The sequence below is a fragment of the Hesperophylax consimilis genome, chromosome 28 (genome assembly GCF_061612785.1).
Source record: "Hesperophylax consimilis isolate HC1 chromosome 28, BYU_Hcon_1.0, whole genome shotgun sequence".
Classification (NCBI taxonomy): Eukaryota; Metazoa; Arthropoda; class Insecta; order Trichoptera; family Limnephilidae; genus Hesperophylax; species Hesperophylax consimilis.
The window spans coordinates 18,942,899-18,970,504 of NC_142863.1; the positions used below are offsets into that span (position 1 = coordinate 18,942,899).

Below are 27,606 nucleotides of genomic sequence, written 5' to 3' on the forward strand. Positions count from 1 at the left end.
ACAAGAATGTCTCTAAACGTCCTTCCACAGGTGGCAGCCGGTCGCTGCGAGTGTGCTGAACGGAAGTAAGGAACTGGTACTAGCCTACGATAAACCATTTGCGATGTTTGACATTGAGAAATACCTCTACAAGAAGTTGTATCAGTCAGGACAGGTGTGGGCGAACAGTGGAGGGCGAGCCACAAACAGATCTGTTTTAATGAAAAAATATTACAGTTCTCTTTCATTAATTCGCCATACCAAAAACCGAGCGAGGGTCCTATCAGTGAAAGGGGCGAATTATAGTACATGCGTACAAAATATGCTCAAAATAAAAAACGATATTTCGTAAAAAAAATACATATAAACACCGTTATCGATCGTTTGTAAAATTTCAACAAATTTTAACCAGTAAAAATAACGACGGATTATGGTAGTTAAAGGATGATAACAAGGGCTTAGGTTAACTAGAAATTTCAACAATATTAAGTGTATTATAAAACTGTTACATTGTCTTTTTTAGAAGTCAACGTGAGTATAATTCTCCAGTCTGGAACCAACATTACAATATTAAAACTGTACAAGCTATTAAGAGAACACAATATAATTTCTTACGTTTTCTAAATTTTAAAATGGATATTCCAGCAATTTTGTTGACAACACTCTTTTAAATTATCTGAAAATGCTTAAATTATCAGACAGAAGTATTTTCTCTGACTTGGTATTTGGTTGCGCCAATACGCATTATACATCAATTTACACACACATCTTATGCATACATATGTACATACATGCGACCACTGTACTGAAAGAATATTCTTGTTCCTTTGTCCTACCTACTTCGATTCCTGCACCTTTCTGTGCACAGTGTGTAATCAGTCTGTTACAATATCCCGCATAGCTCACTATAAAAAACCGCTTCCGCGCGAGATCTTACCTCGCATACCTTATTACCTCTTTACATCCGCGCCAATATGGTGCAAACAGTTATGTGTTCAGTGCCATTGCTGTAAGAAGAACAAACAGGAAGAAACTAGTGCCCTTGTTCCTAATGGTGAGTCCTTCCTTCCATACACCATATTATTGTCACATGTGCAGTGGTAATTATACTAATATTCAAGGTCCTTCGACAAACATTTTTTACACTCCTAAAACAAGATAACATGACATCTTTTACACACCAGTATTTCTATATACAATTTCTGATACTAGAAGTCGGGATTTATTTCAGTGCAGCAATTCAATGACTAATTACCGTACGTATTCATCACTGCCCAGAACACTTATGGAGGGATTATAATATGTCTTTAATTTATCACCTAACAAATACAAAAGATTGTAATTGACACAGTTTAGTTATGTACAATAAATATGTACTGTATAATTTTTACTATTCATAAGTAAAGCGCCCCTAAAAAAAAGCGTTAGTAAATAAATAATCTTGCGGCGGATTACTGAGAGAGTACTGGATATTTTTTTTATCGTGCGCATTTTAGGTCTACTGCCAACAACTCCAGTGCAACTATAACCGCCATAACACAGGGACACCCTAGCATGGCGGGTGAAATATTGCGTGAAATAAAACAAAAAAATTCTCATAAACAATGCGTGGATATTTTTCTAATATTAATACTATTGCAGCTTATTTTGAGAGGTCATTGACTAAATGACCTCCAAAGAAGAGCCGCCACTGCTGTCTACAACTGCCCAAATCAGCGTCGCTCTCTCTCGATTGGATAATGTGCCAGGTTACTAATAAATGCCTTAGGGCGATGCACTACGTCGTGTAATGTTTTGATTCGAGCCGCTATCAATAACACCCCTTACGTAGATGGCGATAAGGTTTAAATTCCCGCTTAACACTATCCGCCTGTTTTGATTTATGCAAGAAAAAAACATGGCCAAAAAGTGTCTTTTATTTTATTTTGTGGATGTTAAGGCACAAATATTTAAAAAAATTTCGATCATTTTATAAATAACTTAATTTTCCACATTATACAATAAAACTATAATCGAAAATGGGTTCATAAGTAGGAGATTTTGAACTTTAAAGCAGTTTTCATAGGCCTATACATTATTTTTTTTGGTTTATAAAAAGACTTATCTAAAAAATACTCGATTATTTCAAAGGCCAAGATGTATTCTACTCACAGTATTTAATTAAAGCATCTGAAACATTTTTAGGCGACCAAATTTTCAAACCAAAAACACATGATTTTAAATTACTACGTAGTGCATCACCTTAATTGATTTTATTTTATTTGGTTTTACGCCCAGCCGGACTTTGTTTGTTACAAAGGACCTCTCAGCGATAAGATGTTTTTACGTTTCGTTAAAAAAAGGTTTCCCATCCATTTTGATATCCACTTGGTACGAATCACATCTCCTTCGCGTGCTCGTAAATCAAAAGGAAGGTAAAGGTTTTCAACTAAATGCTAACGAAGTTCGGTGAACTTTGGATTTTGCGAACGACCTTCGACGCCAACCGCAAATCTAAAAGTGTTGGGAGATGGAAATAGAAGGTCTTGACCATAGACATATGAATATTAGTAGACCTGCCCTAAGTGATTAAAAGCGTATTATCCCCACTCCCCATACCGGTTCCATTGGAGCCGGCTGTGCTCGCGTATGGCCTCAACTGAAATTTGAAAACGTGACGTCATCATTCTTGTGCGAACTATGGTCGAGGCATCATCGGTTCATTTTACGAAATAACACGGCAAAATGTTGACTTGTACTATGAAAACTTGTAAAAATAGATGTGAAAAAGAGAATAAACCCAATTGTCGTATTACATTCCATATATAAGCATTATTTTACTTTATTTTAAGCATATTCACATCGTATAATATAGATCAGTTTTAGAAACATATACTATCACACCGAGAAACGTCTGGACGCGAAACACAAAGCTGGTTGGTTGCTGGGAAGTAAATTATGAACATTTATAAAATTGTCTTAACTAAATACTTAAACGAAATATTCGACTCTGAAAATAGAACCGATTTTTTTTTGCCGAATTTGGGCTTCGCAAATTTGTTCATAACGTGGCGAGTAATTTGCGCTCCCATGTAAAAATGTCTATTCATTCAAAAGCAGATTTTACTTTTAAGAAGTAAATGGTGATATTATAATGCGAGATGCCTATTTACTGTCAGATTGATTTATTGACGAATCACAGTCAGCCTTACTCCCTTCGTTCTTCAACAGTTGATTTTACACCTCGCCATTATCTTCTCGTCTATTAATTCCTATGTCTGTGGTCTTGACTGATTACAGACTACAGTCGACGAATCGAGCGAAGGCGCCTTATAGTAGTCCCAGTGAGAGGTCATACGTACGTCATCGACGATGGTCTTTTTTCTCCTCGCACGTCTTGTATGGAAACAAAAAAAGACGGATAATTCCCAGAAACGTGAACCGTAACGAAGGAACTAAAATAGCTAACAGCGAAACTTGAGATGCTGAACTTAAACGCGATGATATTTATACATAAAATAATAAACAACCTATTACATAATGGGCTGCTTACTATAAAGTCTGCACCAATTGATAGATTGAAGCTGGATTATAGGGAGCCACTATAACGTACTATAACGTAACGTAACGTATAACGTACCTACTATTTTTATATAATTGTAGGTACGTTATAGTACTATAAATAAACTTGGTAGATAGCTGCCTCAACACAGGCTAAGCCTAGTGAGGCGGGCTATGATAAACCTTAACACATAACTACATTAACATTTCTATTATTGATTTTACCTACTGTTTATATATTACTTTCCGTTGATAAAATTACATACTCATCTAATTTATAAACCAATGTACACAAAACAGTCTTTCATGTATTTCTATAGTTATAGTTTGAAAATTTGTCACAATAAAGATATTATTATATAAATAAAATACCAAAAAAGAAATTAATAATAAATTAGACATTTGTAAACTTGGACGTACAAATGGCTAAAATACACGACCCAATTTATTCGATGTCTCGATTCGTAGGTCCCAGACAAGCCAGTGACAGTGATAATCTTACCAAAATGATGTAATAAAATAATGTATTGCAAGATAATTCGAATTAATTCGTTTATCAACACACATTGTAAATCTGGGGCCGTTTGGAAAATCCGGAATTCTTGAAACTGTAATTAAATCCGTATAATGCCTGTGACAGAACACGCTATATTCTCGTGGCTTGGCATATTTCAGCATATCGCTCGCCATACATTCCCATCGGTAGCGTATGGAGGGCGATATTCTGAAATAAGCCATTCTGGAGGAGTGGGGCCCTTGCAGTAACGGCGTACAAAATTCTTAAAAATTTAATAGATAGCCCATACCTTCTGGAATGCTATAAGTTGTTTGTACCGAACAACTACAGCCAGGGACGGCACCACGATCTGCTATGTATCCCACGTGGCAGAACGGACGTACTGGCTCGGCATAGCATGACACGAGGTATGGCGCTGTTAAACAACGCCTCCAAGACTATCGATATTTTTAATAGTAGCCTTGAAGAATTCAAGAGGCATGTCAATTAGGGCGGAACGAAAATTGTTTTTTTCTAATTCTGATTTAGAATAGTTGTATTAAGTTGCCAATTGCCATCAATTACCTCAATTAAAAATATAAAAAATATCAGACAACGGTAAGAGCCCCCGCCAAGACATCGAACATTTACAAAAACTACAGTTTAGGGGATATTTGCGCGGCCTAGAAAATAGTACAGAATTTATTAAAATAGGTTTATTTTATTTAAAAACATATTCAAATATAGTTAACTAGCTATTGCAATCAAATATTTCTTTATTTTAATATACTTTGGCGCTGTAACAGACGTGCAAAGTGCGGGACGAAGCGGAGAGCGGCACCTGACAATCTACGAAATGCAGTTATTTTGTTTAAACTACTGTCAATAATTGTCTCAGGTGAAAGGTCGCGCGTCAATTATATTCACGAGTACTTATTGATAAACGTTTTTTAAGTGAATTAAACTGATTTCTAGAAGACAAAATTTAAAATGTCCAATATTTGGTGTAAGCGCAGAGTTGAAAGAGAATATCCTACCTACGTATGAAAATGTGATGAAATTCTACGAATTGGTTAGACAAGACTTAAAAGTAAGGAATAACACAACAAAAGAACCTACGTATTTGGAAATTGCCGTAGTAGTTTGAACGAAAATTGAAGAATTGTGGATAAAATCTTCGATTCCAATTGTCACACACAAAATAATCTTACAGTTACTAAAAAGTTATCACTCGAAGTGTTATAATTCGAAAAAGTCTTTGAAGAAACTTAAGGAAGAAAAGTTAGAAGAGTTCAGAGTACAGAATAGAAAGATTTTTGACATAGCTGCAAGTAAATGTCAAGAATTTGTAAGCTGTACTTGTTTGAGAGAAAAAAAAGTTCCAAAAGAGGAACAAATGTTTTAAGAAGACCAACGCACTAACTGACTAATGGCTTTAGGAAGAACTGATCTTATCCATAGTAAAAAAATCCTAAATAGAAGATTACGTACTCTCAAACAAGAAATGAGGCATAATAGATAGGATGAAACTAAGAACAATAGGGCAGAATGAGACGCGAGCAAATTTTAACCGAAGAAAGAGTAACAGAAATTCCTTCATTATATTTCGATGGAAGGAAAGACAAGACGGCTAAAACTGTTTTAAAAAGATCGAAGAGGCTTAGAGTGATTGTACAAGAGGAAAATATTTCGATTATAAAAGAACCAGGTACTGTTTATGTCGGGTATGGGGTTCCAACATCGGGCAGTGCAAGAAATATTGAAAGAGCTATCCACAGATTTTAAACGACTGAAAAGATATCACTAGATGGTTTAATGGCTGTTGGCTGTGATGGAAAAACACACAAATACAGGGAAAACAGACAATCTCGACCATTGCAATGGATAATTTGTCTCTTACACTCCAATGAGTTACCATTGAGGCATTTGTTTACCTATTTGGATGGCCCTACTGCAGGACCTAAATCATTTGCACGTCAAATTGGTAAAGCATTAGAGATATGCGAGACGCTTGGCTAACTTTGAGAAGATAGAAGGTGAACTACCTCCACAAATATCCACAGATCTCAGTACAGACCAGAAATATTTACAAGAAATTACTACTGCTGTCATAAATGGATCCTGGTCTCCTGGATTTATTAAAGAGAAGCTCAGGTAAACTACCCCATGCCCGCTGGTTGACAAGAGCTAATTGCATACTGCATTTGTATATTTCTGCAGAAAATCCACAACAAAATCTTGTGACTTTAGCAACGTTTTTCGTATAATCATACGCTCCTGTCTGGTTTACTATCAAAACACATTCATCCTGCAAAGATGGTTCAAATCATTTATGGAAGCTCATTAACAGCACTAGATATTTGTCCAACGAGTTGTTAGTGATAGTGGACCCTGTTATAATTTGTAACAGTTACTTCGCTCATCCAGAAAACTTGTTGTTGAGTATGATAACAGATTCATGTAAGCACATTAGAGAACTCGCTGCAAGACGCATTTAAAAGGCTCGTCAAGTTAATAAAAAATCTGTTTCGCGCATTTTTGAGGTGCCAAAAGTGAACTTAAATGCATGTTCTTACATAGACATGATTGACTGGCAACAAAATATATACGAACCCTCAATACTGATGAATATTTCCGATGGTCAGTTACAAGATCTTATTGAAAATGGAGAAGATACATTGTTGAAGTTTATGAGACTGACTTGCCATACCCAGGCTGTGGAAAGATTTGTAAAAGTTGTGACAGAAGCAGTTCTAAGTGCATTCGACAAGATAAGACGAGAGGGATTCATAAAATCTAAATTAGCATCTCGAAAACTCATGCCAAAGTTTGAACCTAAAAATGGTTTTTTGCTATAAAAAATGATTTTATTCATACCAACAAACTTTCTTAATCTGTGTTTAATTTTGAAATAAATGTTTTTATTAATTAAAATCTACTTTTATTTTATCATTTCATGCATAACATATTATATTTACTTATTATTTTGTTTATAGGGTGTTTAATACAAAACGTCTATAAAAACTTAAAAAATAAAATTTCAAGTCTCTGGCGGGACCTCAAGATGTCGAGCTAAAAGTTCCAAATTGAGAACTGTTATTTAGAATTACATAAAGCAACTTTTCCCTGGTATTCCAATTCGAATTTCGAAAAAAAAAATTTTTTCATACAAAAGTGTTCCACCCTAATGTCAATGCCAAAAATCACTATTTATAACTTGTTATTTCTATTCTTTTTTCTTTCATTGTTTCGTATCTTCTATATGTAGTTAATGTTACATGTGTATTGTAAATGGACACACAGTCTGTAATACACAAAAAAAAATGTTGCGTATAGCGTTATGTGTCACCTACCTAACAAATTAATACATAGATAATATTAACAAACCTAAACGCACAAAGGTAAGAGTCTCAACTGGGAATCGAACCTAGGATTTCTGTCGTACCGGGAAAACGCCTCTAACCACTCTACCATTAGGACCAAAAATGTTGATACCTAGTCATTTTTCTCTATAGCTTAACATAATTTAGAGTCCCCTGGAACTTGGATTCTCTACGAAGTCATTTCACTCGAACAACGAGTAGTTCGACCCACTCGATGTTGGAGTGGAATAACTTTTGACGTTTGGCGTATGCAAGTATGTACCTACGACGAAACTCAAGAATAAGAACGTCGACCAATGTATGTACTTTCGACGGCGATTGCGAGCTGCTTGGATTGGAGAATCGATACCCTGGTTCCCTACTGCTTTCGACAGAGGATTCTGAAATTAATAACCTGTCAAAAATTTTAAATCAAATTGAGACGGCTGCGAATTGAACCCCGATCAACAGTTTGAAAGGCAACTATGCTAATAACGGGGGCATGAATTCGTTACAATCTGTACTGAGTTCATGGGGTGAAGTTTGTCCATGACTTGGTGGCGGTGCGTTTGCCCACCAACTGCGTGGCGGGCCGGATAAGGAGAGGCCGGATTGGGGAGACTCTTTGACCTCTCCAGCCGGACTGTCGACCCCAAAGCCTAGCACCGCAGTGGGAGGTATGGATCCATACATCACTCCTGGACACACTGAGCCCCAGATACACACCTCTCATATGAATCCTATAATTTCTATACCCGCTATATCCGATTTTTTGACAAAATGATCTGAGTATGACATCTTGTTCACATTTTTGCGAGCAACAAGAGGAGCCTAAAATTGAGTTTCAAAACCCTCCTTATCGCGACCAAAAACCATGTTAAAACTGCGAGTGAGAAACCAAATCCGCTATATCATACAGAAAGTTACTATCAAAACCCGCTATATCGGATTCAACGAATCACAAGCAGTTATTTTGCCAAAATACAATATGGCCGCCGCTCTGACGCCACGCTCGTGTGTCAAAATGATCTACGCGTGAGTTTCTAAACCCGCCATGTCGGCTCAGTTGACTTTCAAAATCACGAAGTGAGTATCAAAATCCGCTATATCCATTTATTTATCGAAATTACTTAATTATTGCTAGACATATATAGAAAAATAAATGCTTTTCGAAATTTTATTACTCCAATTCATTATATAAAAAATTGTAATGCATTTACTTATGTACGCTAGAGATGTGACAGTTTTTTGCGGTTTTCTCCAAATCAATGAAAGTTGATATAGCGGGTATAGAAATTACACGACTCATATATTTTCCTTCACAAAACTTTCTCTCCTTCCTCTCAATTTATCTCAGAGTCTATGTCATCTTCTGCGCGGAGATAATGTAAAATAACAAAAAAACTGAATAAGGTGAAGAATTATATATATCACAACAGTTTCCGGGACGAGTCAACGCTACCGGATATCGGAAAACACTATTGTCCAGGCCGTCGCCCAGTGGCAGGGCGTGCCCCTACACCATAAATGGATACTTTCCCTTAAGCCACCGTAGTACAAGTGCTAAATATTTATTTTATTCAATTTCGTATAAAGTAATTTATTTATACATATGCTTTTATATGGCAGACAGAATATTGAACTCGCCGCTCTGTTCAGCTAAAATATGCAAACATTATTATTATACTTTTTTTAATTTTAGAATTATAAGTATGCACAACCGAAATGTTACTGTAACGATGTTAAGTATAGACAATCGAAATTATATTGTTTAAGGCGATGCACTACGTCGTGCAATGTTTTAAATTGAGCCGCTATCGATAACAACCCTTACGTAGATGGCGATAAGGTTTAAATTCCCGCTTAACACAATCCGCCTGTTTTGATTTATGCAAGAAAAAAACATGGCCAAAAAGTGCCTTTTATTTTATTTTGTGGATGTTCAGGCATAAACATTTAATTTTTTTTCGATCATTTCATAAATAACTTAATTTGCCACATTCTACAATAAAATCATAACCGAAAATGGGGTTGTAAGTAGAAGATTTTGAACATTAAAGCAGTTTTCATAGGCCTTTTGACTATTTTTTTCTGGGCTTATAGAAAGACTTATCTAAAAAATACTCGATAATTTCAAAGGCCAAGATGTATTCTACTCGCAGTATTTAATTAAAGCATCTGAAACATTTCTAGGCGACCAAATTTTTAAACCAAAAACACATGATTTTGCATTACTTTATAAAATTAAAATTATTATTATTAACATTACATTTTCAAAATTGAACTTCTCAAAAAATGCAGACTATACAATTAAAAAAATTGCAAAAAAAATATCATTTCTTGGTAGAATCAGAAACAAAGTAAATAAAGAAACATGCCAGATAATATACAATACAATTATATCACCACACTTTAATTACTGTTCAAGTATTCTTTTTCTCTGCAATAAAGAGAAAATGAAAAAAATGCAAATACTGCAAAATAAAGCAATGCGAATAATACTTAAGCGCAACATATACACACGGATAAGAGACATGTTAAAGGAGCTGAATATTTTGACGGTGAAGCAAACTGTGTATTTGAATGTACTTATTTTTATACAAAAAATTAACTTAGGGATGATGTCTAAGGAACTGAAAAGAAAAATAAATTACAATAACGAGATACACGGACACGGGACGAGAAATTCTAAGCAAATTAGATTGCCAACAAGAAAAAAAACAAGCACCCAAAAATCTCTGATGTACCAGGCCGTTCAACTCTATAACAAAATCCCGAAGGAAATTGCTGTGATACAAAATATTAATAAGTTCAAAAATGAATTAAGAAAATATGTCTATCTCAATTATTAATGTTTCTTTTTTTGTGACTTTATTGAAATATTTAAAGAAAGATTATGTTTGCCAAACAATGTACATGTTTATATGTTTATAAAACTATTAGCACACACGAAGATGTGAGCTAACTTAAGATTAATAAATAAATTACTACGTATGGCATCGCCTTAAGTAGAGGATCCCCCGCAATGCTTCGCTATTGCTAATGTCTTTCTCGGATGCCTTCGACTTGTTCCACCACCCACTACTGTATACCACATTGTTACTGTTAAACAACTACATTACATCGACTTCAATTCGACTCCGTATCTCATTCCGATGCAGAGATATTGCGTTAAGGCCCCGTAGTAAGCGTTCATAGATGGTTTGAAAGGGAGATATGTAAATACGAATGTTAGAGGGAGCGCGCTTATATTAAAAAATGATAAAAATTAACGCTAAAAATATTTAATAAAACACGACTCGTTTGAAATAGAGCAAAAATCTCTCGACAAATCCTTTAGTTGCATTTAAAGATACACTGTAATTTTTTTCATTTGAATAACAGAACAAAACGTGTTTTTAATAATTTTCGGAGTTTACTTTGCGATTTTTTCTATCGAGGGAATTTCATATAATTAACCTTTCAGCATAACAAAAGTATAGATATTATCTTCAAAATAACATTTTTTAAGTTAAAAACTTAAGGCGATTTAACCAGCGGACGAGAATTCAAATTTCGTTAAAAACGATCTCGCGATCGGACGTTTTTTTAGACCGAGACAGAAATACCGAATTCATTCCGCTGCGAGCCGTACACTCACGCGGCAGTGAAAACTACAGCATGGTTCCGATGAAATAACAATTATTGTTGTTTAATTCTTGGTTGTAGCTTTCTTCCTTATAAGTAGTTACATACATATTTGTAAATTATACGTCGGAGTGCGTAAACATAAATAAATACAAATGCAGTTTGTTGACATGGTAGATATAAAATATGTAGGTATATAAATATACATTTAAAAAAAAATTCAAATATTTGTTTAATTTGTTTTTTTTTTTAAATATTTTACACGAGTTTTCCAAAGGTGAGTAAAAATCTTTTGTTTTACTTATTTATTCGTTTGTCCGAAAGGTATTACCGGTAAGTTTTATTTCTAATACTTATCTTCAAAGTATTACTTGATTTGATATGTATGTCATTGAAAAGAGGGTTTATTCCTTACAACTGAAGTAGTTTATATATTAAAACTAGGTTTTATTTCCAACTATTTTCTACGGTACCTACCTACATATGTAGTTATGCGATTGCATAATATTGTATCGCTTTCATGTATTTGTTTTCATGATTAACGGAGCGACCTGACTCGTCTAATTTTCGAAATGTTATTAAATTCACGAGTAAAAATCATAGGTTTGTATGTCAAAAATAACCTTGTTTTTTTTCCTAAAACAAGAAGCTCAATTCACAATATGACATTATGAAACTGACAAAAAGTAACACAAAAAACATTAAATATGTTGAATTATACCAATGTAATAGTGAATTGGACAATAAAATAGAAATTATGAACAAAAAAATGATTTGAATCGCACATCACGAATCGAAATTCATTTGGTTCGTGTCACTTTTTGACTACCAATCACAAACAGTTTCACGTACTTTGGCATAAGTTTTAACATTTATACATGAAAAAACGATAACAGACATAAACTCCTGTCCATAGTTGATTCTTTTCCCTGGAAATTAAACAACACAAAATTATCGCCAAATGTTATAAAAAATATGTGCTTATTCTGACTGATTCTTTCGAACGACCCTGTAGCATATAAGTACGAACAATGTACACGGATAATTAAATATCACTAACCTTTGTTTTTTCTGAAAATATATCTCCCACGTACGTTTTTGATGTCGTAATTTGTGCTATCTAATAAAACTTTTTTACGAGGGTATTTTCCTCCTCATTTTTAAGCGAGGAATTTCTATAAAATTTTATCAAGTAGACTGGCGTGGAATAGACGTCCGCTCGCCGCCCTGTCGCAGCGGGGAATGATAAAATTTCGGCTTGCGCCGGGGCAAGACACAAACAACAAACGCGAATCGAAATTAATTACTATTATATACTTTAAGAATATATTTTTTGGTCATAAATTATTTCTAATGTTTCAATTATGTCTTGGTAAATTATTTTTCTAAAAAAATCTGAACTATACCAATTTGTAAGACCATAAATAAATAGTCCAATTGAGGGATTTTCGTCACAAAACGCGTGCTCGGATTTATTTATTAGTAATTTTATTTGAAATAAAAACAAAATTCTTATACATACATATGATAGATAATTTATTGATTGTTTATACATTATTATTCAATGATTTGAAATATTTGTTGTATAATACAACTTCACCTTTGAAAATGCAACAAATCTGCGCATCGTCCAACGGTAACACTTTATTATGATATGAAAATAATATTATTTTTCAAAATTTTACATCTTACTTTACAAGATAAAATAACGATCTTTCGAAATCAATTTGTGTTTTTTTCTAGAAAAGTGTCCATACGTCTAAAAGTGGCCTCAAAAATGCCAAATTTCAGGTCAAGTCTACCTATTTCGCCTTAAAGAGTTGACGAGAAACTTGTTGTAAATCGGTAGAAATTGAGTATGCGGGGCTTAAGTATTCCTGGGTCGTCCCCGACTTTTTAAAAACATCTCTAAAAAATTCTGGCACTAAAATTTTCAGCAATATCGGTTCACTACTTTTCGAGTTTTGCGGACATTAGCTTACGGAGGCTTGAATTTTTGTATATTAAGAAACCAGTTAGAAATTAACTCAACCACTTGGAATGAATTGTATAATATAAGACGTTGTCCTGCCACAGACCGCCTTCTATGTAGGAAAGTAAAAAATTTGCGGTTGTGTGTTTTTTTGGATGAGAAATCTGAAAAATTATTTTTATTTTTTATCTCGACAACAGCGCCACCTATCGGGTCCAAAACTATCTTATATTTCAAGCTGAAACCAACCATACACATTCAGAAAATTTCATTGAAAACGGTTGGGCGGTTTCGAAGATTAGCGTGTACGAACACAGAAAATAAATAAAAAAAATATATAAAGAAAAGAAGATTATATTACCCATGTCTGTTGGACTGAATAACTTTTCATATCAGAATTTTGAATCCGATGAATAATCCGTATTGCTATCTCTCTTTGTCTGAATGAAATAGCATTGTAGCGAGCCCAATAAACAATTAATGTAACCGGAGCCGGCAACAACTAATTAAAATGATTAAATGTGCAGTTAATTTTAATTATAAATTGTGCCCACCAATAGAGTTCATTATACATATATCATTTAAGCAGTTTATCTTGGGTCGAAAGGGTAACACGTGGCAGTTGGAACATTATTATAAAAAGCATATTTAAGGATTATTCCTGTCATTCATTATTGGTATGGCGCTGGGTCAATTAGACTTGATTTGCTTCATAAATATATCGGGTTAGGTTCAAGCTGTCCCGACTAAGAACCTTTTATGGACTTCGAACTGTGTCCGAACATAGAAACCTGTCCGAGGCTTGGTCAATTAGACTTGATTTGCTTCATAAATATACCCGGTTAGGTTCAAACTGTCCCGACTAAGAACCTTTTATGGACTTCGAACTGTGTCCGAACATAGAAACCTGTCCGAGGCTTGGTCAATTAGACTTGATTTGCTTCATAAATATACCCGGTTAGGTTCAAACTGTCCCGACTAAGAACCTTTTATGGACTTCGAACTGTGTCCGAACATAGAAACCTGTCCGAGGCTTGGTCAATTAGACTTGATTTGCTTCATAAATATACCCGGTTAGGTTCAAACTGTCCCGACTAAGAACCTTTTATGGACTTCGAACTGTGTCCGAACATAGAAACCTGTCCGAGGCTTGGTCAATTAGACTTGATTTGCTTCATAAATATACCCGGTTAGGTTCAAACTGTCCCGACTAAGAACCTTTTATGGACTTAGAACTGTGTCCGAACATAGAAACCTGTCCGAGGCTTGGTCAATTAGACTTGATTTGCTTCATAAATATACCCGGTTAGGTTCAAACTGTCCCGACTAAGAACCTTTTATGGACTTAGAACTGTGTCCGAACATAGAAACCTGTCCGAGGCTTGGTCAATTAGACTTGATTTGCTTCATAAATATATCCGGTTAGGTTCAAACTGTCCCGACTAAGAACCTTTTATGGACTTAGAACTGTGTCCGAACATAGAAACCTGTCCGAGGCTTGGTCAATTAGACTTGATTTGCTTCATAAATATACCCGGTTAGGTTCAAACTGTCCCGACTAAGAACCTTTTATGGATTTCGAACTGTGTCCGAACATAGAAACCTGTCTGGCGCTTAGTCAATTAGACTTGATTCGCTTCATAAATATATCCGGTCGAGTTCAAGTTGTCCGGACTAAGAACCTCTTATGGACTTCGAATTGTGTCCGAACATAGAAACCTGTCCGGCGCTTGGTCAATTAGACTAGTATCTATGCTTTATATGTTAGTAAATGGTCCAAACTGTACGGACTTGGAACCATATCTGAACTTTGAACCCTGTCCGGACATAGAAACCTGTCCGGCGGTCAGTCAATTAGACTAGTAGTATCTATGCTTTATTCGTTCGTACATAGTCCAAACTGTCCGGACTTTGAACCATATCTGAACTTTCAACTCTGTCCGGACATAGAAACAATTAGACTGGTATGTATATGCTGCATACGTCTGGATATGGTCCAAACTGTACGGATATGTAACCTTGTCCGGACATAGACACCTATTCGGATAGATTATTGCGGAGAGGCTTGTTTAATTAGACTAGTATATATGCTTCATTCGTTCGTACATAGTCCAAACTGTCTGAACTTGAAACTCTGTCCGGTTATAGAAAATAGTTGCAAGCACGAAACCGAAGAAAGACAAAACAAAGTGGTGAATATTACAAACCTAAATATTATTATGTAAATTAGCGACATCAGTTTTCTTTCAAATCGATACAGACCGCACTTCTACGGATTATCTATTTAGTGGATAAATTTAATATCTTTACTAAATCGAGAATGGCAATTTTAATGAGTTTACATCACGCAATAAATATTTACCGAAAAGATAAGTTATTTTTAAGACTGACTGATTACGGATCATTTAGCGTTCTTGTTTAAAAAATATATAGTTAACCGTCTGAGAGCGCAACACAATTATCAACGTTACTTATAAATTCCCAAATTAGATAAATTCACAAAATCCAAACGTAAATGATACATAATATTGTTGAACTAAGCAAATTATCAACTTTTATACTCGTTATCTGTTTGATCAAAAGCTTATACGAACCGAGATTCGGTGTTTAACGGAGACCATTAAAGTATAAAAAAATGATATCGACCGTTTATTTGATGGTACTCAAATGTGTCAAGAGTTTGCAATAACCTAACCAAATATTGACATTTTTTAATAATAAAAAACAATATGTACTTACATAGAGTAGTTTTGAATTCAAGGAACTGTTCCACCCTGGTAGAGATCTGAAAATTCAAAATATATATTTATTATAAGATAGCCGCAGTAGAATAATGCTAAAAGGTTTGTCCCTGGGCCAATGAACTTGGATTCGAATCCGGAAGAAGTTCGCCAAATGTAATCAATAAAAATAAATTAAATCCATAACACGAGTAGTCACGTAAGAATTTCGTTCTGGATAAAGTTATTGATTTTCTTGTCGCTTTATTTACGAGAAACCGCAAGAAGCTAGTAGGAAATTGGCATCTCCAAATGGGGTATGCTCTAAAGCTGAAGGTAGTCAGTAGGGAAGGGAAGGAAATGTGGCAGATGAAGGTTATAATTAATATTATGAATAGGGTCATATTCTGTTTTCAATTTCACGCAGACTAGCTACACACGATAGAATAATTTGAACGACGATATACCGTCGTTAATCACAAATCAATAAATAGAAAAAAATGTACCTTGTAATTGTAATAAATAGTCTGTATCGGGCATATGTTGCACAGTTTTTTCGGAAAATAATTCCAATTCAACATAGTATTTGAGTATTTAGCAAATATAACAAAAGAAGAATTCAAACAACGATATATCGTTGTCCATAGCTCAAAAAGTTAAATGAAAAATAAAAATGGAAAAAAATGTGCTGCTTGTCTTACATCATCGGATTACAAACCATAAAAATTTCAAACATAATAATTTCGGTTGTCTGTGCTGTGGGTTAGTTAGTCCTGCGCGAAATCTGGCTCATAAATTTTCTTTTTATTTATAAAAAAATCAACTAATTGTTTGAAGAAACGACAAGCGATGAAGTACATACGTATAATGTAATATTTTTAACAGAAAATTATTTTAATGTCATTTTCAAAATTGGAATCATAATATCCCATGATTTTTAAGGTATATTATATTAAGTACGCTGTTTATTACTAAGGTCGGTATCGATCAGACTTTGCTTGGTAATATTTCCGAAAAAATGTTCCAGTTCAACACAGTATTTAGCCCACGCGATAAAATAAGAATTCAAACTACGATATATCGTCGTTCGTCGCTCACAAGGTTAAACAAAAAACAATAAAATAAAGCGGTATTATTTTTTCATGAAGCGTAGAAGAAGAATTCAAACAAGAAACAACGATATATCGTCGTCCATCACTCAAAGGGTTAAATAAAATAAAAACTCAAAAAACACACTGCAAATACCTTACATAACTTCCGAGGATTAAAAACCACAGAAATAAACAATAATAAAATTATTTATAACTAAGGACGATATCGGTCAAACGTTGCGTCACAATCTAAGCGCTCTGCCCTCGAAACCGACACTGAACTGACGATAAGAATGGGATGAGGTCGACCATAACCTTGCTCCACTGAATGAACAAGGTCTCATAAGGTCTAGGTTTTGATTCTTTATGAAATAAACAGCGATAACTTAGATAACAGAAAACTTCATTACGATAACACCAAAATTATCTATAATGAGCATCTTACATTCATTTTTAATGGATGAGAATAATAATAATAATAGTTAATATATGTATAATCGGGGAACACGCCAAACGCGTCTAACATTCATTTATACACGGTTGATATTTATCACATGAGAATGGTTCGTTTCTACAGCTTGGATGTGGAACGATTTACTTGCCTCTGTGTTTCCTCCCTCCTAAAACATGTAGCATTCACTTTCGCCCCGCTACATTTATGATTAATTTTTTCATAACTCTATATTCGGACCGCCTACTTGTCTATGGGATTCTCGGTCTATGGTTTATCGGAGAAGCAGCGCCACTGACGCACAGTATGCTGAAAATCGCCTTTCATAGACATAGAGACTTGAATTTTCAAGGGTATTTTTTGGCTAGAAATGGATTGCTGATCATTACTATGCTATAAAATTTCTTATGAAGCAATTGCGTGTACAAATGAAGGAGTTATCATTTTTTTAAAGAAAAAATTGTATGGCACTGACATTAAAAATGAGGCTATCTCTGGAATCATAAGGTTGGCCATTATATCCTTACACAATGCCTACTTTCAGCAGATATTATCATTTCCATTTCCTTTAAGATATCCCTTCCGCCGTAACAAAGACGCAATATATTATATATTCGTATATGTATTACTATTATGGACAATGCGGGAGAAAGCTTGTACAAAAAACCACTGGTACAAGGGCACAACACAAGATTTACAGAAGGAAACGGGCTAAAAACTGGAGGCCGTACTCTTGAATACTTGGTACCTGTGATCTTCACCAAACTAAATAAAAACTTACAAATTGTGAATAATGAGAGACCCTGCCCTAAAATCATAAAGCTGTGGTTAATAAATGATCAATCCATGTACCTTTGAACACCTTAATGTAAATTCCAAAACTCTTTGTTTTTAGTGAGGTGCATTAGATATATTATGTATTTACAATTACTCGTTAGAAATATATTTTGCGAATGTCTGCAATAAAATAAAATCTGTGAAATGTACCTACTTAGAAATAAGACTTACTCGTGTACACATAATCATACAATGTTATAGACATAGACTTAAGATATTTTGATTCGGTGGATCCTACAGACAAGCTGGCATGTGACAGCTTTGTTGGTCTACCTATTTTGTTAAATAATAAAAAATAAAAAAATAAAAAAGAAAAAAAAATAATACAATATCATAAAATTGGCAATTATTATTGTACTATCTGACGTGTACTCGTCGTTGCTAGACTTTTCTCTACTTTCAATAAATATAATATCCACATAAAACTTCCAGAAGAAATTCTTTACATTATAGTGAAAACCCTATCAAACTTCGGTGCACAGTTTAGAAGAACTAAGCGCACAAACAGACAGATGCGTGACTGTTTTATACCATTTAGAGATTAGAGATACCAATGAATGTCACGATTACGATTTTACTAAAAGTTGATCAGGAAACGTCCTGTAATCCCGTTTTTAATTCGTTATGATCTGGGATGTTCCGGGATGTTCTCGAACGTTCCAGACTATTCCCTAATATTCCAGAATGTTATTGAATGTTGTGGAATGCTCTCAAATACTCGCGAATGTTCTGGACTGTTCTAGAAATTTCTAGAGGGCGAGACTTCCAGCCCTTATATCTTCAAAAGCACGCCCTTCAGGTAAAAATGGGAAACTTCATCGTGGATGGGGGATAGAGGGCTACCACACCATATAACTCTCTTGATCATACCGAGACTCGTTTCCGAGTTTTAGCAGCACGCACACTGTCACTGACTTTTATAACATATATTGATTATATAGCAAGCAGCAAACAAATACAATACACAACAATGCCATGCTTCAATGGCCGGAACAAGAATAATCAGGCCCCATTCAAATGGGAGTGAAATGTTCGGCAACGAGATATTTGCTGTGTGGGAATGGCAACTCCCACTAATTTTAGAAATAACGACTATCAGTCGAAAAGAGAAAAACGCGTTATATCTGCCAAAAATAATGAATCAAACTAATTTCAGTTGTTGGTGCATGAGTATATAATGTGAAAAATACCTGCATAATGCGTAACATTATCCAAGTTCAATGAACATTTAATTTATAATTTAAAATTTGTACTACTCATCATATCCGAAAATTGATAAAGGTACCTACAAAAATTATTTTACAAGTTGATATTAATTTATTATTATGTTTGATTTCATAGAACTAGGTCCAGTGGATATACTTTAGCGGCCCGTTCATATACATATTTTGACCGGCCAGTGGCTGTGTTGGCATCGCGTCTGAGTCCCACACACGCCGTGAGTTCAATCCATCAACTGGCTAATTTCTCAATCATGACGCAATCAACATTTTCCGCTTACTGTGGTGGTAGAACGAGGTTTCAAATTAATGTCAGGTTATTCGTAAACCGGGAATGTGTGTCTTTCTTGTAAAATAAATAATTCTTTGAACGGCTATCGTTTTCCTAAGCGGTGCCACATTTTTTGTTCGATTAATATGAATTAATGTCTATAAATTAATAATTAATATTATTAAATAATAGAAACGGTTTATAAATTAGATTTTTTTACTGGTTTTGTTTTTGAATCTTTATTTAGATGTACGCAAGTTAATTTATCCTATGGCTGAAAAGATTTTCGTAATTTTATGTACCTGTTTGTGTATTAACTGTGTTTTATAACTGGATTGTTTTCACGTAAGTGAGATCATTTGTAAAACCCAGTATAAATAAATAACAATAATTGTGATATTTATTATACGCATTTATTTATATCAACTCCACACAGGTGACTTCTGAATCTATATGATCGTTGGGGATGTTGTGCAAAGAACATCGACGAAGAAAAGAAAGGAAACGCAGAAGCTGCCAATTCGAAAAAATACATTTTCAGTTTCCTTTGCAAATCTCCCAAAATCAGTTGCGTCTAAATTCAGCGCGTTAAAAACACCCCCTATGTGAATAAGCCTTCTACGCCAGGTGGGATGTATTTTTAGGTAATTTATGAATTTTCAGAAAAATCAGATTGGCATCATTCTGAGACTATAACGAAATAAGTCAGTTAGGCCGCTGCTATGATGTATTTTCTATTCAGGAACAGAATGTAAAACGAAAAATACATTCGCACATCAAACGGAACAGTAAGTAGTTCGGATATTGACTTTCAAGGCTGTGTGACATATTAAAAATGGTAAATAGACTAAATAGAACACTGACAAAACGGAAAAAGATTGAAAAGATATATAAAGTCATGAAAAGTGATGAATAAAAAAAAAACTAGGTTATAATTTTTTTGGCCATTTTTATGACTTTTTTGGTTGTATTTCTGAGTTTTCTCACAAATTATCTTATTTTTAATGAAACTCCGGCTCAACAAAACTTAATGTTTTAGATTGACAATTACACACTCGGACTCTAAACGCCATCTATGGGTGAGCTCTTACACTGATATCAAGGATATTACAAAAATAGTTCTACCTCGCAAGAGCGCCTCTGTCTGCACAGTGTAAAGACAGGGGAACTATATCGCCACCCGGATGGGCAGCTTTGAGAAGCGGGTTAAAGTAGGATGTAGAGAAAGGGATTTATTTATTCGGGTCTTTAAGGGATTATTTCATGAGAAAAAACAGATACCTGTAGCTCGTTCCAGACGCGAGCCGACTTATACAAAAAACAACTTAAAAGCCGAAGAAACGATCCCTTCTCACAAAGCCAATATCAACTGAGGACCGGTGTACCGCTCGTGTCCGTCGAGTTTCTAGTACGTGCATCGTTACACAGGAGATCAATGCGAGCAGACTCCATTGAAATACCCGTAGAACAGACACAGCATGCATGCTTTGCTAATGTGGATTAGAGAAGGCAATGGATTGTCAATCAGACGAACCGTCCTACTTAGCACAGAATCAAGTAGGTTTATCAGGTATTTTGTTCTAAATACATGCATATCTACAGTATGGATGGATACACACTAAACATGGCTGTATAGACTGGTTTATAGATTTAAAAAATTAAATCATCAATCAATTAAAACAGAGGTTCCCAAAGTGGTCTATATGGACCCCCAGGGGTCGATTTCGGCTTGCTGGGGGTCTGTGTCAGCGAGAAAAAAAATTGGGGGTCCACGAGATTCAGTTGGGGGTACATTTACCTCAAGTCAACATTTATGAGTTCCGTAAATGATACAATAGACCTAACACAAAGACTGAGAAATTACTTATTTGATATTTGCATTTTTATAATTTGTAAAGTTGTTAATTGAAGTATATAAATAGAGTCTACGTTCCTTTACTCGTCAGAATTAATATATTCAAGTAAAACATTGCACATTGGAAGCCGCGAATTTTCCTAGTTCCCCAACTTGTTTTTGAAAAACGTCCAGGGTAATAATGACGCTCAACATTTAAATGTACTTTACACAGACTTCAAAACTAAGTTTGACTATCGAAATGGAACATTGAAGAATCGGAAAACACGTGACAAGAAGAACTGACCGGAATACGCACTGACAAAGAACTTAAGGGGCAGTTCTGTAGGGCCAGCTACAGAAAGAAATTCCCGTTGCTTATCCTGCTTCATTTTCATTTGGTGTAATACCTCACAAGGGCGCCCCTGTCTGTACAATGTAAAGACAGAGCAACTATACCGCCACCGGGTTGTCGGGCAGGCAAGGGAAGGGAATCTTTTTACTAAAAAAATAAATGATTATCACATGAGACGTTAATAGTTTTAGGAAAAATCAATATTCGGCCGGCAGGGGGTCTACGGAAAAAAAATTTGGCAAGTGGTCTACGGGGAAAAAAAGTTTGGGAACCTCTGAATTAAAATAGGATAGGATTTTGGATGTGGATGAGGATGGAGAATCTGGTCACCAAACACGGCAAAACCCATTACGATTCTGAATGGTGGTCTATTACCACGCGACCTCCGGAATCGTAGTCAAGGATCTTTTAACCACTCGACCACAGAGGTCATCAACTAATTGGGTTGGCAGTTAGTTGCAAGTTAGTTGACGCGGTAGGTACAACTTTTAAAGCGGCGCCACTGCCCGTGTCCCGCCAAGAGATAACCCCGCCAGACAGGTGAACTATTTCTGTTCCCACGTGGAGGCGGCACACTAAATACTGATTATGACATGCTTTATATTACAAGAGACATGTGGCCCGTCTTTCGGATGCTGGGAGAAATGGGAATTAATCAAGTCAGAGTTGATAGTATGTTTTATGTGAATATCAACAAGAACACTGAATATCAAGTGTTATCCATACCGATTTGATAGAAAACTGTCGATGAAATGTCGATTTACTTTAAGGCGATGCACTACGTCGTGTAATATTTTAAATTGAGCCGCTATCAATAACAACCCTTACGTAGACGGCGATAAGGTTTCAATTCCCGCTTAACACCATCCGCCTGTTTTGATTTATGCAAGAAAAAAAACATGGTCAAAAAGTGCCTTTTATTTTATTTTGTGGATGTTCAGGCATAAATATTTAATTTGTTTTCGATCATTTTATAAATAACTTAATTCGCCACATTATACAATAAAATCATAACCGTAAATGGGTTCGTAAGTAGGAGATTTTGAACTTTAAAGCAGTTTTCATAGGCTTTTACACTATTTTTTCTGGGTTTATAAAAAGACTTATCTAAAACATACTCGATTATTTCAAAGGCCAAGATGTATTCTACTCGCAGTATTTAATTAAAGCATCTGAAACATTTCTAGGCGACCAAATTTTCAAACCAAAAACACATGATTTTGCATTACTACGTATGGCATTGCCTTAAGTAAAAGTTTAAGTATTTACTTGTAGATATCTAGACACTAACACGGACACATGGGCGCCCGCAGAAATTTTTCTAGGGGGGGGGGGGCAAAATATTTTAAGTAATGTTTTAATGTAGTTTTAATTTACTGTAGCGTATTTGTACGGCGATGATTGCTCCAGGCTGGCCAATGTTCTGTCTCTGCACACTTTATTTATGCTAACACAGTGATTTAAATAAAATTGACATTATTTGAATATTTACGTCAATCCAGGGGGGGGCGTTTGCCCCCCCCCCCCCCCTGCGGGCGCCCTTTTTCAAGTTCTGTTATTATTTCAATTCTGTCAAACAACTAACCTATAATGATATAATAACAGAACTTGAACAAGACTTTCACAGAACCCGAAAATGAACGTTGAAATTTATTGAATTGTTCAAATTCTCTGAAAAAACCAGTCCTTAATGGTAACATGGTATATAATAATTTATGTTTCTCATAAAATATTCACCATATATTACACTAAACACTTATAACTTCACTATACACTATTTTAAACGCTTTTTATACAAATCCATTAGACAAAATGTAATCTTGTTTTTGTTTTATATGCCCACAGTTTGTTTATTTCTCGGTACAATAATATAATAACTTAAATATACTACCCACGCACAGGCTGCGCCTTAAGGCAAGACCAAACCGCCGCGATCATTTTGCGTCCGCGATGGCGTGCACGGTGAGCGTCCTGTGTGCGTGCAGAACCGTTCACACTAAACTAGCGATCAACTAGCGATCAGCTGGCGTCCGTGGCACTCGTACGTTCGTGTCGGTTGTGTGGTAGGTATGGCTCGGAGCGGGAACCATTTAAATAATCATAATCATGTTTGGAGACGAATCTGAAGAAGAATTATTACTTCTAGCGGCTATTGCAGATGATGGAGATAGTAATGCACGGTATGATTGTGTCATATCGCTAGGTGAAAACAGAAGATGTTAATTCGTGAAAATATTAATTCATAAAAATGTATGTCCTATAAAAATAAATATATTTTTTCTAAAACTTACCACTTAATCCCAATAATTCTCCTATTTCTTTCCAAACTTGATACTTCTTTCTATTATTTTTATATTCTGGATGTGAAGTGTCATACAGTAAACGATGCTTGCTAATTTCGTTGATCATTCTCTCTGTATTTGTATCCGACATCATGAGAAATACCACAAACTCGGAGATAATTACGTTGCGTGCAGCGTGCAGATCCTGCAAGCAGCAACTGATCGCGGACGCGAGCGATCGCCGCGTCCAGACGCTGCACAGGACGCCGCGGCCAATCTGAGAACGCTTCGATGTGAACACGTTGCTACAAGTTCATACACAACATCTCATCGCCACCGTGCACGGGATCGCGGACGCGCTTTGATCGTTGCGGTTTGTTCGGGCCTTTAGTGGGTTCCCATTATTCGTATTGATTTATATAATATTGTATGTAATTTATGTAAAAATTGGGAAAAATAAAGGAATTAAAATAAATAAATAAAACTATACCTTATTGTCACCTCACTTTTATGTCGAATCATATAAAAATATTTAATTAAAGATTGACGAATTCTCAAAAGTATATTTTTTAATTGCGATTGCGATTGGAACCTTTTGTTTGATAAAGGCACAAATTTTAATTCTTCTGCAGTTAACTTCTAGATTTGAATATAAAGCGTGGTGTTTTCTCTTTCTAACACCGTTTAGATCACATTTCTAACCACAACAGTAAGGGGGACAACGATTTCTGTCAGACCATATAAGTTGTTACCAAGAGCGAACGAATTAGCATGAAGGGTTAGACATTATAAAATTTTTAATAGAATCATACAAATAAGTGGCCTATCCACAATTTGAGCATGGCCTTAAACGTCGAAATAGACGAGATGCAAAACGGTCGAGTTAAAAGAGCAACAACTAATTAATTCACCTATTTTGAGACTAGATAAACTTTTGATCCTGAAAAGCGTTACTCCATTCATTAAATCAGAAACTCTTTGCTACAAAATGCTTATGGTTTGATAATGTTTATTGTTTACTTCACACTTGACCCGTGAAAACATTCGCCTAGAATGTTATTTTTCCCGACAGCCGGCAGAAGACCGACTTATCTTATAATAGGTCCCTGACTACCAGTCACTACTGGTGGGGTCTTAATCAGAATATTCTAGAAAAAAAAAAACAAAACTGAGTAACCCTTCAGGCCTCGGGAGGACATTAATAGCCACAAACATCATATTCCATTATAGCCTCTGAAGGACAGATCTGACCGGGGTGTCGATATATTATAAAAGTATGATAATCTTTTCTTTTACAGGGTTTTCCAATAAGAGGTGTTATTTTGATATTCAATCGTAAAAGATCAATGGTTTCGTTGCTTGTGTGCCACGTAGCGCTGTCTTGTTGAAAGTAAACGTTGTCCAGATCAATACCATCTAATTCAGGCCATAAAAATCATTAATCATCTCTCGATAGCACAATCCATTCACCGTAACTGTTGCTCCAGCCTCATTTTCGAAAAAGTAAGGTCCAATGACTCCGCCGGACCATAAACCGCACCAAACAGTCACGCGTTGTGGATAAAGAGGCTTTTCAACAATAACTCTTGGGTTTTCCGAGCCCCAGATGCGACAATTTTGCTTGTTGATGAAGCCACCGAGGTGGAAATGGGCCTCATCACTCAATATGATTTGCATTCGATTCACTCAAGTGAATTTTATTAATTTCAATGCGTTATTGAAGCGTGTATCGTTCCATTTTTATCAATGACGTAGTTTCTACTTGTCAAATGTCAAAAAATTACAGCTTCCAACCGAAATAGCGGGATATTTAAAATTACACCTCTTATTGGAAAACCCCGAATAATGCGTAGATACGTGATTTGTTCGTCATTGGAAAGATAAATAACTATTCTTTTCAGTTTGTTTCAAATATTTATACCGAATTACATGGTCCGAAAGAGATAAACGGAGACTAGAGGCTTTTGAGATGTGGTCCTATAGAAGACTGTTAGGAATTTCCTGGAGAGACCATGTTACAAATGAGGAGGTTCTCCAAAGAATCGAAGGAGGAAGGCACCTGCTCAGGACCTTGTCCGAAAGGCGTGCAAGATGCATCGGCCACGTTATACGACAAGAAGGCCTCTTGCATGTCATAATAGAGGGTATGACCGAGGGGACCAACTCTAGGGGACGCCCACGCCGAGAGTACCTGGAGGACCTGCTGGTGGACGTGCGCTGCTCATCATATGCAGAAGTCAAAAGAGCCGCACAAGACAGGGAAGAATGGAAAAGTAGATTAGATAAAATTGCTGCAAACCACAGACATAGGAATTAATAGACGAGAAGATAATGGCGAGGGGTAAAATCAACTGTTGAAGAACGAAGGGAGTGAAGCTGACTGTGATTCGTCAATAAATCAATCTGACAGTAAATAGGCATCTCGCATTATAATATCACCATTTACTTCTTAAAAGTAAAATCTGCTTTTGAATGAATAGACATTTTTACATGGGAGCGCAAATTACTCGCCACGTTATGAACAAATTTGCGAAGTCCAAATTCGGCAAAAAAATTCGGTTATATTTTCAGAGTCGAATATTTCGTTTAAGTATTTAGTTAAGACACTTATATAAATGTTCATAATTTACTTCCCAGCAACCAACCAGCTTTGTGTTTCGCGTCCAGACGTTTCTCGATGTGATAGTAACAACTGATTCATATTATACGATGTGAATATGCTTAAAATAAAGTAAAATAATGCTTATGAATAGAATGTAATACGACAATTGGGTTTATTCTCTTTTTCACATCTATTTTTACAAGTTTTCATAGTACAAGTCAACATTTTGCCGTGTTATTTCGTAAAATGAACCGATGATGCCTCGACCATAGTTCGCACAAGAATGATGACGTCACGTTTTCAAATTTCACTTGAGGCCATACGCGAGCACAGCCGGCTCCAATGGAACCGGTATGGGGAGTGGGGATAATACGCTTTTAATCACTTAGGGCAGGTCTACTAATATTCATATGTCTATGCTGCAAACCAATCCCAGGATTGAAACCAGAGAGAGAGACATGGATAAAATAAATAAAAAAATGTCAAAGTACATGATTACGAATCGATAGGATTTTTCCATTATTGCTAATTATTATCTTGCTAATTACCCACACAAAAGGAATGTGTTCTACAAATATTGAATTTCACAAAATAATGGAAGTTCCGAGTCAAAATGTCTCGGTAAGTTTTTTTATTAACACATTTTCATGTTTGATATTAAAAAAATATTTTTTATAACTATCAATGTTTATTTCAAATTCAAACAATGCAAAGATAATTTTATCCAGTTTCTAAAATGGTATTTCTTTTAACGACAACTTCAAAAATAAGCAATATGTAGCAAAATTTTATATATACCTCGGGAACATTCCGAAATTCTGTGAAATTTCACCATGTCGTTGGGACTTGTTGGTAATTTTTTTTAAAACCTGAAGTGTTAACCCCTCAGGTTAATTTGTTCGCTTTTAGGAACAGCTCACGTGTTCTCATATAAATCGTTCTCTTTTCTAATGCATTCAGGGTTGGT

At 35.4% G+C, this 27,606-nt stretch overlaps 1 protein-coding gene across 1 annotated transcript in view; it reads right to left on the reverse strand.

The window, feature by feature from the left end:
- The window catches only part of LOC149410308 (oxidative stress-induced growth inhibitor 1-like), a 125,683-nt gene that overhangs the window by 44,814 nt on the left and 53,263 nt on the right, over positions 1 to 27,606 (reverse strand). Inside the window, exon 2 of the mRNA XM_089648521.1 lies at positions 15,716 to 15,761. The gene's annotated coding sequence lies outside the window, so the exon portion shown is untranslated. The remainder of the gene's footprint in view (positions 1 to 15,715; positions 15,762 to 27,606) is intronic.